General features: G+C 36.3%; 1 protein-coding gene across 1 annotated transcript in view; it reads right to left on the reverse strand.

The window, feature by feature from the left end:
* Nucleotides 1-13,707, reverse strand: part of ZNRF2 (zinc and ring finger 2) — an 88,950-nt gene that overhangs the window by 22,322 nt on the left and 52,921 nt on the right. The window lies entirely within an intron of this gene.

The raw sequence follows: 13,707 nt of genomic DNA on the forward strand, positions 1-13,707 counted from the left end.
AGAGGGAAATTTATAACATTAAATGCACACAGGAAAAAGCAGGAAAGATCTAAAATTGACACCCTAACATCAAAATTGAAAGAACTAAAGAAGCAAGAGCAAACAAATTCAAAAGCTAGCAGAAGACAAGAAATAATTAAGATTAGAGTAGAACCGAAGGAGACAGAGACACGAAAAACTCTTAAAAAAAAAAAAATCAATGAATCCAGGAGCTGGTTTTCTGAAAAGATTGACAAAATAGATAGACCGCTAGCCAGACTAATAAAGAAAAAAGAGAAGAATCAAATAGACACAATAAAAAATGATAAAAAGGATATTACCACTGATCCCACAGAAATACAAACTACCATCAGAGAATACTATAAAAATCTCTACACAAATAAACTAGAAGATCTAGAAGAAATGAATAAATTCCTGGACACATACACCCTCCCAAGACTAAACCAGGAAGAAGTTGAATCCCTGAATAGACCAATAACAAGTTCTGAAACTGAGGCAATAATAGCCTACCAACCAAAAAAAGCCCAGGACCAGATGGATTCACAGCCAAATTCTACCAGAGATACAAAGAGGAGCTGGTGCCATTTCTTCTGAAACTATTCCAGATAGAAAAAGAGGCACTCCTCCCTAACTCATTTTATGAGGCCAGCATCATCCTGATACCAAAACCTGGCAGAGACACAAGAAAAAAAGAAAATTTCAGGACAAAATCCCTGATGAGCATCAATGTGAAAATCCTCAATGAAATATTCGCAACCCGAATACAGAAGCACATTAGAAAGCTTATCTACCACAGTTAAGTTGGCTTCATCCCTGGGATGCAAGGCTGGTTCAACATAGGCAAATCAATAAATGTAATCCATCACTTAAGCAGAACCAATGACAAAAACCACGGTTATCTCAATAAACGCAGAAAAAGCCTCTGATAAAATTCAACACCCTTCATGCTAAAAACTCTAAATAAACTAGGTATTGATGTAACGTATCTCAAAATAATAAGAGCTATTTATGAAAAACCCACAGCTAATATCATTCTGAATGGGCAAAAGCTGGAAGCATTCCCTTTGAAAACCAGCACAAGACAATGATGCCCTCTCACCACTCCTATTCAACACAGTATTATTGGATGTTCTGGCCAGGGCAATTAGGCAAGAGAAAGAAATAAAGGGTATTCAAAGAGGGAGACAGGGAGTCAAATGGTATCTGCTCACAGATGACATGATTGTATATTTAGAAAACCCCATCATCTCAGGCCCAAACCTCCTTAAGCTTCAGCAACTTCAGCAATCTCAGGATACAAAATCAATGTGCAAAAATCACAAGCATTCCTATACACCGATAATAGGCAAACAGTCAAATCATGAGTGAAATCCTATTCACAACTGATATAAAGAGAATAAAATACCTAGGAGTACAACTTACAAGGGATGTGAAGAACCTCTTCAAGGAAAACTACATACCACTGTTCAAGGAAATAAGAAAGGAAACAAGTGGAAAAGTATTCCACACTCACAAATAGGAAAAATCAGTATCATGAAAATGGTCAGACTGCCCAAAGGAATTAATTGATTCAATGCTATCACCATCAAGCTATCAATGACTTTCTTCACAGAATTACAAGAAACTATTTTAAATTTCATATGGAAGCAAAGAAAGAGCCCATATGGCCAAGACAATCCTGAGCAAAAAGAACGAAGCTGGAGGCATCACGCTACCTGACTTCAAACAATACTAGAAGGCTACAGTAACCAAAACAGGAAGGTACTGGTACCAAAACAGATATACGAGACCAATGAAACAGAATAGAGGCCTCAGAAATAACACCACACATCTACAACCATCTGATCTTTCACAAACCTGACAAAAACAAGAATGGGGAAAGGATTCCCCATTTAATAAATGGTGTTGGGAAAACTCGCTAGCCATATGCAGAAAACTGAAACTGGACCCCTTCCTTATACCTTCTACAGAAATTAACTCAAGATGGATTAAAGATTTAAATGTAATACCTAAAATCATAGAAACCCTAGAAGAAAACCTAGGCAATACCATTCAGTACAGAGTTATGGGCAAAGACTTCATGACCAAAACACCAAATGCAACGGCAACAAAAGCCAAAATTGACAAATGGGATCTAAGTAAATTAAAGACCTTCTGCATAGCAAAAGAAACCATCATCAGAGTGAACAGGCAACCTACAGAATGGGAGAAAATTTTTGCAATCTATCCATCTGACAAAGGGCTAATCCAGAATCCACAAGGAGCTTAAACAAATTTACAAGAAAAAAACAAGCAACCCCATCAAAAAGTGGGCAAAGGACATGAACAAACACTTCCCAAAAGACGACACTTAGGCAGCCAACAAACACATGAAAAAAAGCTCATTATCACTGGTCATTAGATAAATGCAAATCAAAACCCCAGTAAGATAGCATCTCACACCAGTTAGGATGGCGATCATTAAAAAGTCAGGAAACAACAGATGCTGGAGAGGATGTGGAGAAATAGGAACACATTTACACTGTTGGTTGGAGGGTAAATTAGTTCAACTACTGTGGAAGACAGTGTGGCAATTCCTCAAGGATCTAGAATGAGAAATATCACTTTACCCAGTAAACTCATTACTGGGTATATACCCAAAGGATTAAAAATCATTCTACTATAAAGACACACGCACATGTATGTTTACTGCAGCACTATTCACAATAGCAAAGACTTGGAACCAATCCAAATGTCCTTTAATGATAGACTAAAGAAAATGTGGCACATATGTGCCGTGGAATTCTATGCAGCAATAAAAAAGGATGAGTTTATGTCTTTTTCAGGAACATGGATGAAGCTGGAAACCATCATTCTCAGCAAACTAGCACAGGAACAGAAAACCAAACACTGCATGTTCTCACTCATAAGTGGGAGTTGAACAATGAGAACATATGGACACAGGTAGGAGAACACCACATACCAGAGCCTGTCGGTGGCGGGGTGGAGGGCTAGGGGAGAGATAGCATGAGCAGAAATACCTAATGTGGATGATGAGTTGATCGGTGCAGCAAACCACTCTACCCGTGTATACCTATGTAACAAACCAGCATGTTCTGCACATGTATTCCAGAACTTGAAGTATATTAAAAAAAAAAAAAAAATGGGCACAGCATCTTTGAGCAGGAATCTGGCAAATAATTACCAAAAATAGGAATGTACATATCCTTGAATAAGCAAGGCTTCAAGGATTACAACCCACAGGCATACTCATACACATACAAAATACTAGGAACAGTTTAAATATCCATCTATGTACACAAGACTGGTTAATATATTGCAGCTTATCCACCTATGAAATATAAGGCAATTATAAAGAATGATAAAGGTCACCTGGAATAAGTGCTATCATAAATTATGAAGGCTCAGAATTATGTACAGCAGGATATCACTGTGTAAAGCATAGTGTGGAAAGAATATATGTATCTGGAAGGATCACAAGAAACTGGTAGTACTGGCTACCTCTTTTAAGGTGATTCAGGTAAGAGAGGCAAACATATTAACTATTCAAAAATAAAATTAAAATTAATTTAAAATAAAGACAAATTTTACTAATTTAAATAAATTTATTTATAATAAAGCAAAGAAAATAATTAGATTTTCTTAATTTAAAAAAAGAAGCAAAGATAGCAACCAAACGCAAATAAAAAAATTTGGAGAGACAGTTCTCCATGGGTGTCTCATGTTTCTGCATGTTTTGGATTATATTTTCAAATATGTTTGTAAGAGCGAATATAGCCCTGGAAGATAAAGACAATGTCACCTCCAGAGAAAAGGACAGACATGACTACTTCTCACGATAAAAGATTTGGTTTCCCAAAGCTGAGGGGTTCCTTCTTCCGCAATGCAACTCACTGAGTGTGCAGATGTCACCTGGCCCTCTTGGGCTTAAGGAACTGATACAAGAAAATGCTGATATTCTAACTATTGTTACTGCTATGAGTAATAACGTTCCTTGATTTTGATTAAGGACTCATATATTCTGTGGGAATCCATAAAACTGCAGCCAGGCTAACTTGCTGGATTCCAACTAGGCTATAATCTCAGATCATTTACAGTTTCTGACAAGCGTAAGTAAAAAAAAAATTTTAAATAAAGCAGAATGTAAGGCTAAAAGCTTTAAATGGGATAGAGATGAATACTTTATAACACAAAAAAATTCAATCCAACAAGAACATAAGTCATAAATATTTGTGCAAACAACACAGGTTATGAAATATATAAGGCCAGAAAACATCGCTGCAAGGCAAATAATACCAAAACAACTAAGAGACTTTAAAAATGAGAAAAAGTTGATAAAACCACAGTCACAGTAGGACTATTCTAATAAACTTCTTTTCAAATTTGTCAGATTATATAGACCAAACAGAAGTAAGGATACAAAATATTTCAATAATACAACCAAATTCAATTATGGGAAGTACACACACATACACACATATTTTCTAATATATACATATATACATACACACATCTACACATATGGGTCAGAAAAATGCAGATTTTACACTCCACAGAAGAAAATATATAGCTTCTCTTATATTCACAGTTTCCAGAACTCAATGATGTACTTGGCCACACAAAAAACATCAAAACATTTAAAAAATATAGAAGTATGGACAGCTTTTTCTAATATCAAGATCAAAATGACGTCCCATTACACATCTCCCTGCTCCCCTAAATTTTATTTGCAATTATAATGCATCTTTTCTATTTAATCTCTGAATCAAAGAAAAAGTTAAAAATTAAATGAGAAATTAGCTAGAAGTTAACAAAAAATATTAAAATCTCAGACAACTAAAGCTATAAGAAAAATCTCCACGCATAAAATACTTTCATTATTAAAACTTTCATTATTTTCCTTTATTATTTTTGTTACCTTAAAACACTTAAAATATTAAGAATTAAATACAGTTCCTCCCAAAACAGAGCCACTGTGTTAATATTGTCCACCCTGAAACCAAACTACTCAGTGGCTGAGAAGATACGTCTTACAGCCATCTCTGAGGCAAATCCAAGGCAGTGCTATGTATAATCAGGGCAATGTTGACATAAAGCAGGGAGGGGAGCACTTTTAAAAGTTTTATACAAATAATATGTAGTCATTGGAAAAATACTCACAAGCCATTTCTTTACCAATCTCCTCTAAAATGTTTCCCGAACTCAACAAAATATTCAAGCATCTTTTTTAGTATCTTTACTCCCTCCTTTAGAAAAATCACAACAATCACATTTTATAATTTTCACACTTACCAACATCAACATCTGTAGCATATGGTTTACAGCAGCTAGGCACTCTTAGAATCTCTTTACCCCTAAATTGAGTCACCACACTGCTAACCTTCAAGTTGTTTCCAGCACTCACTAAACACAGCTCACTCTTTCTTTATAAAGTCTCTGACATCTGCCTCTTTCCCCTTCCAACACATCACCTACACCCTGAACATGTGAAGTAATGAACCAATCTCTAAACTACTCTTTAAATAAATTATTTTCCTTACAAATGCTTTTGCATACTAATATACGATATTCCAAGTTCCAAACAGTTTATAAAAGAACTTCATCATACAGCTATAATTTATCTTTTTGCCTTCAATTTTCTTTTAGCATTCTTTCTTGCCCCCAACTATACCTGCCCAGTTATCTCTAAACGTGGCCTCCCTTTCTCTCAAATCTTCATCCTTTCAAGAATGAAGAACTAATTTAAAAACTAATTTATTTTTTACTATATGTATACATATATATATATAAATATACATATGAACATAAAGATTCTGGGTCAGGCGCGGTGGCTCACGCCTGTAATCCCAGCACTTTGGGAAGGCAGGCGGATCATGAGGTCAAGAGATGGAAACCATCCCAGCCAACATGGTGAAACCTTATCTCTACTAAAAAATACAAAAAATTAGCTGGGCATGGTGGCGCACACCTGTAGTCCCAGCTACTTGGGAGGCTGAGGCAGGAGAACTGCTTGAACCTGGGAGGTGGAGGTTGCAGTGAGCCGAGATCGCATCACTGCACTCAGGCCTGGCGCCTGATGACAGAGCAAGACTCTGTCTCAAACATAGTAATAATAATAATAATAATTCTGTAAAAGGGTAAAGCTGCTGACAGATGTGGGCTGAGTCATAGCTAATGCTCCTTAATAGAGGAAACACAAAAATGAGATAAATTTGGAAATGCATTTTATTCCTTTAAAATGAGGTTTCACTAATACCCGCATCTTAATGAAAATAAGAACTGTGACCAGGAGAACAAAAGCTTTTAAAGTTTGAGGACAGCTATGCTGTTTCACTTGGTCCCTTGTACTGTTTTCTCTCTTCTCTCCTTTTAAACTGAAGAAAGTTTTCTTGGAATGTTGGAATGATACAAAAATCAACCTCATGAAAGTGAGAGAAGGAAAACAAGACCCTTCCCACAAGGCAGGGTTAATATAAAGATCTGTGAAATGATGAGGTAAATTAAAAGCCAGTAAACAAAGAAAACAGATGTCATATTCCTTCTCAGCTGTTACTAATGAAACCAGAAATGGAACCTCAATCCTACTTCAGGTCTCCTAGATCCATGAGAACTTCCTTTCTTCTCATCAAACTAAGTATTTTTATTTTAATTTATCTTCTACGCATCTTCTTTTAACATAAGTCATAAAGGAAAAAAAAAAGTACCTCAACATAAATATTTATTCGTGTATATTAAAGTATTTTTTATTTCTATAGAGACTATAAAAGGTTCTGTGCTTCTACAAAGATTAATTTCTGCTAGAATCCCAGTAAGCAATTTGTCATCAAATCTAAACTTTATATGTCGGTCGTGTAGGCTACCACATTGCTTATAAAAAGTAGAAATATTATATATTTTCCATAAAACTGCAGCTTTAAGCTGTCACATATGATAGCAGTAGTTTCCTAATTATCCTCCCACTCCCTACACACTTACATTTTATAGGACTCATACTGTCATGCAAGACTTGTAGACTTCTAACTTGGAATTAAACAACTATGAGATTTTTAAATAAAATATCAAAAAAATTGGATTTGTTAGCATGTTAGATAATAGAGTTTCCCACTCCCTCCAAAGCAATCTATAGATTTAATGTAATTCTATCAAATTACTAAAGTCATTTTTCACAGAATCCGAAAAATCCATTCTCAAATTCACACAGAACCAAAGAAGAGCCTGAATAGCCAAAGCAAACCTAAGCAAAAAGAACAAAGCTAGAGGCATCACATTACCTGACTTCAAACTATACTACTGGCTATAGTAACCAAAACATCATGGTACTGGTACAAAAACAGTCACAAAGACCAATGGAACAGAATAGAGATCCCTGAAATAAAGTCACATACCTAAAACCAACTGATCTTCCACAGAGTCAACAAAAATAAACAACGGAAAAAGGACACCCTATTCAATGAAGGGTGCTGGAGAAACTGCCTAGCCATATGCAGAAGAATGAAATTGAACCCTTACTTTTTACCATATATCAAGATGAATTAAAGACTTAAATGTCAGACTTCAAACTATAAAAATTCTAGAAGAAAAATTGGGAAAAACTCTTCTGGACATTGGCCTAGACAAAAAAAATAAGACCTAAAAGGCAAATGCAACAAAAATAAAACTGACATTTGGGACTTAATTAAGGAGCTTCTTCACAGTAAAAGAAATTCCAACAGAGAAAAAAGACAACCTATAGAATAGGAGAAAATATTAGCAAGCTATGTATCAACAAAGGCCTAATATCCTGAATCATAAGGAACTTGAAACAAGCAAAAAACAACCGCATTAAAGAGCGGGCAAAGGACATGAAAAGACACTTCTCAAAAGAAGACATATAAGCAGCCAACACGCATATGAAGAAATGTTCATCACCACTAATCATCAGAGAAATGTAAATCAAAACCACAGTGAGATACCATCTCACTCGAGTCAGAATAACTACTATCAAAAAGTCAAAATATGGGCCAGGTGCGGTGGCTCATGCCTGTAATCCCAGGACTTTGGGAGGCTGAGGCAGGCAGATCACGAGGGCAGGAATTCAAGACCAGCCTGGCCAACATGGTGAAACCCCATCCCTACTAAAAATACAAAAATTAGCCAGGTGTGGTGGTGGGTGTCTCTAATCCCAGCTATTGGGGAGGCTGAGGCAGGAGAACTGCTTGAACTCAGGAGGCGGAGGTTGGAGTGAGCTGAGATCACGCCACTGCACTCCAGCCTGGGCAACAAGAGTGAGACTCTGTCTCGGAAAACAAAAAACAAAAAAAGTCCAAATGTGGCCAGGTGCAGTGGCTCACACCTGTAATCCCAGCACTTTGCAAGGTCACAATGGGCAAATCACCTAAGGTCAGGAGTTCAAGGCCACCCTGGCCAACATGGTGAAACCCTACCTCTACTAAAAATACAAAAATTAGCCAGGTGTGATGACAGGCACCTGTAATCCCAGCTACTCGGGAGGATGAGGCAGAATTGCTTGAACCCGGGAGGCGGAGGTTGCAGTGAGACGAGATTAAGCCACTGCACTTCAGCCTGGGCAACAGAGTGAGACTCCATCTCAAAACAAAAAAAGTCAAAATATAACAGAGGTTGGCGAGGATATGGAGCAAAGGCAATGCTGACACACTGCTAGTGGGAATATAAATTAGTTCAGCCCCTGTGGAAAGCAGTATGGAGATTTCTCAAAGAACTAAAACCAGTACTACCATTCGACCCAGCAATCCTACTACTGGGTATCTTGCCAAAGGAAAAGAAATCATTCAACCAAAAAGACACCTGCACTCGTATGTTTATTGCAGCACTATTCACAACAGCATAGTCATGAAATCAACCTAGGTGCCATCAATGGTGGACTGGAAAAAGAAAAAATGGTACACATACACTATGCAGCCATAAAAAAAAAAATGAAACAATGTCATTTGCAGCAATATGGATGCAACTAGAGGCCATTATCCTAAGTAAATTAACGCAGAAACAGAAAACCAAATACAGGCATGTTCTCAAGTGGGAGCTAAACAATGGGTACACATAGACATAAAGATGGAAACAACAGATGCAGGGAACTTCAAAAGTGGGAAAAGACGGAGGGACACAAGAGTTGAAAAACTACCTATTGAGTACTGCGTTCATTACTTGGGGAATGGTTTTACTAGAAGCCCAAATCCCAGCATTACACAATAGATCAATGTAATAAATCTGCACAGGTACCACACCTCCTCCACCGAAATTATTTTTAAAAAAGGTAACAGGGCATCTACTGTTATCTTTACCTCTCAAAGTCAAGGGTAATATTTCTTAGCAATAGCAACAGCACTCATTACCTGTGAAAAACTATGAAGACAGGTACTATTTCCAGTCTCATTTTCTTACAAGAGAGAAAACCAAGACTAAGATTACACTCCTATTAAGTGACGGAATTAGAATCTGGACTCAACAAGCTCAATTTAAAGTTTGTACAAAGTACTGCTATACTTCGTAACAATTTAAACACAAACTGATGCTACTTTTGGGCAGCTATGTGTATTTACAGAAGGGAAGTAAAATTGATGTTAGTGCCATATAAAATGGGCTTACAATTTTGATAACTGGGTGAAACTGTAACTACTGTAAAGTTTCTTATATGACCATTTCTGATCCATTATCTTTATAAAGTAAACATCTGCTAAATTTCAAATTACTCCAGAAAACAAGCAGCATTTTAGAAATGCTAACACAAATGGAACAAAGTAAAATATTATTTTTCAGGTTACAATAATATTTTTCTCTTTTTGTTCGGTATCTGTGGTTTACATTGCCTCTAGGTATGGATTCATTTTTATTTATGCCAGTTAGGATCACTGTGCTCCTTTAAGAATTTCTAGCTTTCAGCAGTTCTGTAAGGTTCTCTGCCATTTCCCTTCAGATACTGCACCTCCACAATTCCAACTCTTTTTCTGCAATTTTTATATGTATGGTGTATGCTCTCATTCCAGACTCTATCTCAGGTATCTCTCTCACATTTTCCATGCTTCCCTCTCTGTTACACTCTGTGTAACTTCCTCAGACCTACCTTATACTTGACAAACTCTCCTTGCAGTTCTATCTAATGTGCTGCTTAACCTGTCTATTCAGCAAGATTCTAATTTTAATGATTAATATCTAGTTAACTCTGTATCTTTTTCAAAACTTCCTGTTCTTTACAGTGTCTTATTTTTCCCGTATTTCCTATTCATCTGTTTATAATTTTAACAATTTGAAAATAAAGCTGTTTGTGGTCATTTTTAAAGTTCTTGGGGGTGATAATTCTCATATTTGCTGACTCTCACTCATTTGTCATTTTTCATCACAAGTTCACCTTTAACATAGACTGTATATTAGTATAGGAATCCCATATGGGTTTAGGAACAGTTCTGGATTTGTTTCTGCCAGGCTCTTCTGGGATATCACCTACTTTGAGATTTTTCTGTAAGGCAGTGAAAGGGATTTGACATTTTCTATTTCCTTTAACATCACTTCATGGACAACAGTCAATTTGTAGTATAAAAATAGCTCTTCAATTCTGCCTCATAATGTAAGCTTTATCAAGTTACTTAAGGCTACAATTAGGGATCTATATTTAAGTTAAAACTCAACCACAGAAACCACCAATGTACATAAATGAACAGACATGTCAAATCAGAGAACAGAAACCTGCCACAGAAGGCAAAGTTCACACATGCTCAGGCAGCGATAACTTAGACTTTCTTATTTAAAATTCTGTTTAGCAGCTGGTAAGTTTTTTCTTTTTTTTAAAATTTCAGTTTTAAAAAAATACCAATATGCCAATTTCAGAAAGCATCCTAAATTCCAAAAGATTAAAATGTGTTTTCAGGGTACAATCTTAAAACCAAGAAAATGTAGTATATAAGGCAGAAGGCAGGCTTCTAACTTATAATGTGTACCTTGGAAGACCAGATTATATCTAGTCTTTCCCACTGGAAGACCAGTGGGAAAAAATATGCTCTTTCCTGCAAACATGTTACACATGAATCCAGATTATTAGCAGACTGCATGTGCACACTGGAATCAAGGTGCTAACAGCCTGATACAATCACCTGCAATATTTGGGTGAGCTTGACAAAACAGATTCTCCCACGGACCGTGTAGAAACTGGGATATTTTTTCATCACCTTTATTGCAGAATAAATGGCATTCCAACTGACTCAATCTTTCTTCAAACACGTTTACTTTAGCAGGATAATAGTCATGTCTTGCTCTGTCCACAGAGTTGGTCTTCTTTCTCATGATTCTAAAGAGCTCTGTTTCAATTCACAAGTTTGCAATTTAACTCCCAGAAGAGAGCTTTATTTCAAGTTGTACCTCTTCTAAGTACACATGCACAAACATAGTACCAACTACAAGTAAAACAAAGATTCCTTAAATATAAATAAATCTTACTGCCTTGAATCACAGAAGTCTAATGTAAAAACTGAACCTTATATGGTATAAAGTATATCATGACCAGTTATAGTTTAAAGACCAATACAATCAAGACTAAGAATTGCTAAATCAAAACTACAACGAGGTATCATCTCACCCCACTTAAAATGGCTTTTATCAAAAAGACAGGCAGTAACATGCTAGCAAGGGTGTGGAGAAAAGGGAACACTGTGGGTGGGAATGTAAATTAGTGAAGCCACCATGGAGAGCAGCAGAGAGGTTCCTCAAAAAACTAGAAAGAGAACTACCATATGATCCAGCATTCCTGTTACTGGATATATACCCAAAAGAAAGGAAATTAGTATAGCAAAGAGATATCTGCACTCCCATGTTTACTGCAGCACTATTCGTAATAACCAAGACATGCAATCAACCTAAGCATCTAGCAACAGATGAATATGGATACACAACATGTGGTATCTATAAACAATGGAATATTATTCGGCCATGAAAATGAATGAAATTCTGTCATTTACAACAACATGGATGGAACTGGAGGCCATTAAGTGAAATAAGCCAGGCACAGAAAGACAGATATATTTTCACTCATTATGTGGGAGATTAAAAAACAAAACAAAACTCATCTCATGGAGACAGAGGGAAGAATGATAGTTACCAAGGCTGGGAAGGGTACTAGAGAAGGGGGGATATAAAAAGTTTTGATTAATGGGTACAAAAATAGACAGAAGGAATAAGACCTAGTGTTTGGAAGCACAACAGGACAACTATAGTTAACGATAATTTATTGTGTATTTCAAAATAACTAGAAGAGTAGAACTGGAATGTTCCTAACACAAAGAAATTATAAATGCTTGAGGTGATAGACATCCCAATTATGCTAATTTGATCATTACACATTGTACATCTGTATCCGAATATCACATGTACCCCCATAAACCTACTACTATTATGTACACATAAAATAAAAATTTTAAAAAGACTAAGAATTTGCTAATAATATTTAGTTCATTTTTGGCTTGTTCTAAATATTCTAGAAGATAAGGGACAAGGAAATGAAGAGTCTCTATACTCATAAGATTTATATTAGGTTCATAGACTATACAAGGAATTATTAGGTCCATAAATTCAACAATGAAGCACATGAAAAGACGGAAAAGTATACAAAATAGGCAGTTCTTGGCATGACGGCAATCAATGTTGATGAACACTCACTGTGGCATTCTGAATTTTTATCATGCTGCCAAAATACCATCTGCAATAGATAATGTCACCCACATCATTCAAAATACTTCCCTGCCCTGACAGCCTTGGGCTTCCCATCGGGACTTCTGCTGGGCCAGCTGCCCAAGCCCTGAGAGCTTCTACCTGCTCAGCCAATTTCTTCTTCAGGTACTAGGATTTGGGTGTTCAGATACAGTGTGCATTTAAAAAAATAAGAAGGTTTTGGTGAGCTAGTCTGTAAAACAGACCAATATTTCAAATATTATCTCTGTGAGAAAGTGTCTGAAACTCTAAATCATCAATTTATATTCAAATTTCTGGAACTCATCCAATTCAGGAGCTTATCTATATGATTTATATCCAGCCTGAGGAAAACAAGCCACTATTCTTCTTGCTAACTATCAATGTTTATAGACAGTTAAATTAACATTCACTTAACAAACAAATTTCAAAATTTCAGATCTAGCTACTCTGGAAAAGGCTACAAAAAGTGTAAGTTAAATGAGCACTATGTTGAAAAAAAATGTTCTTGTTTGAGCATTAACACAGTTTAGAGGCCCAATATATCTGATGCATCTCTCTACAGAATCAACATGTAGGAATTCAAATATAAAACTGAGAGGAATCCAACTGACTAAAAAGATTCAGTTTTAGCGACTCTCTGACTTTACCTTGTTCTACTTTATAACAATCCTAGATGGTTTGCCTAGGTATTAAAGAAGCCAATTTTCATTTGGACTCATCACCTGTGATAGAACTGTTGGTAGGGAGGGGGGAGGGTTCTGCCTTTAAAACAAGGTGGTATTAGAATTCTCCTTGCCGATGATAGGGAAGTCATTATTAATCTGCCACTCTCTGCAACCCTCACATCTGTCCAGGCAAAACTTCCTTCTCCTTCACTTACTCATAACTGGCCACTGTCCAAGGGCTCATTTTAAAACCTCAAAAACTATATACAGTTTTTATTAAGAGGTTGTATTTGCTTCTTGCTGTGAATGTTTATACAGTTAATATACACTTTGATTTTTTATCTCCACG

The sequence above is a fragment of the Sapajus apella genome, unplaced genomic scaffold (assembly GCF_009761245.1).
Source record: "Sapajus apella isolate SASKATOON/1434 unplaced genomic scaffold, GSC_monkey_1.0 scaffold19, whole genome shotgun sequence".
Lineage (NCBI taxonomy): Eukaryota > Metazoa > Chordata > Mammalia > Primates > Cebidae > Sapajus > Sapajus apella.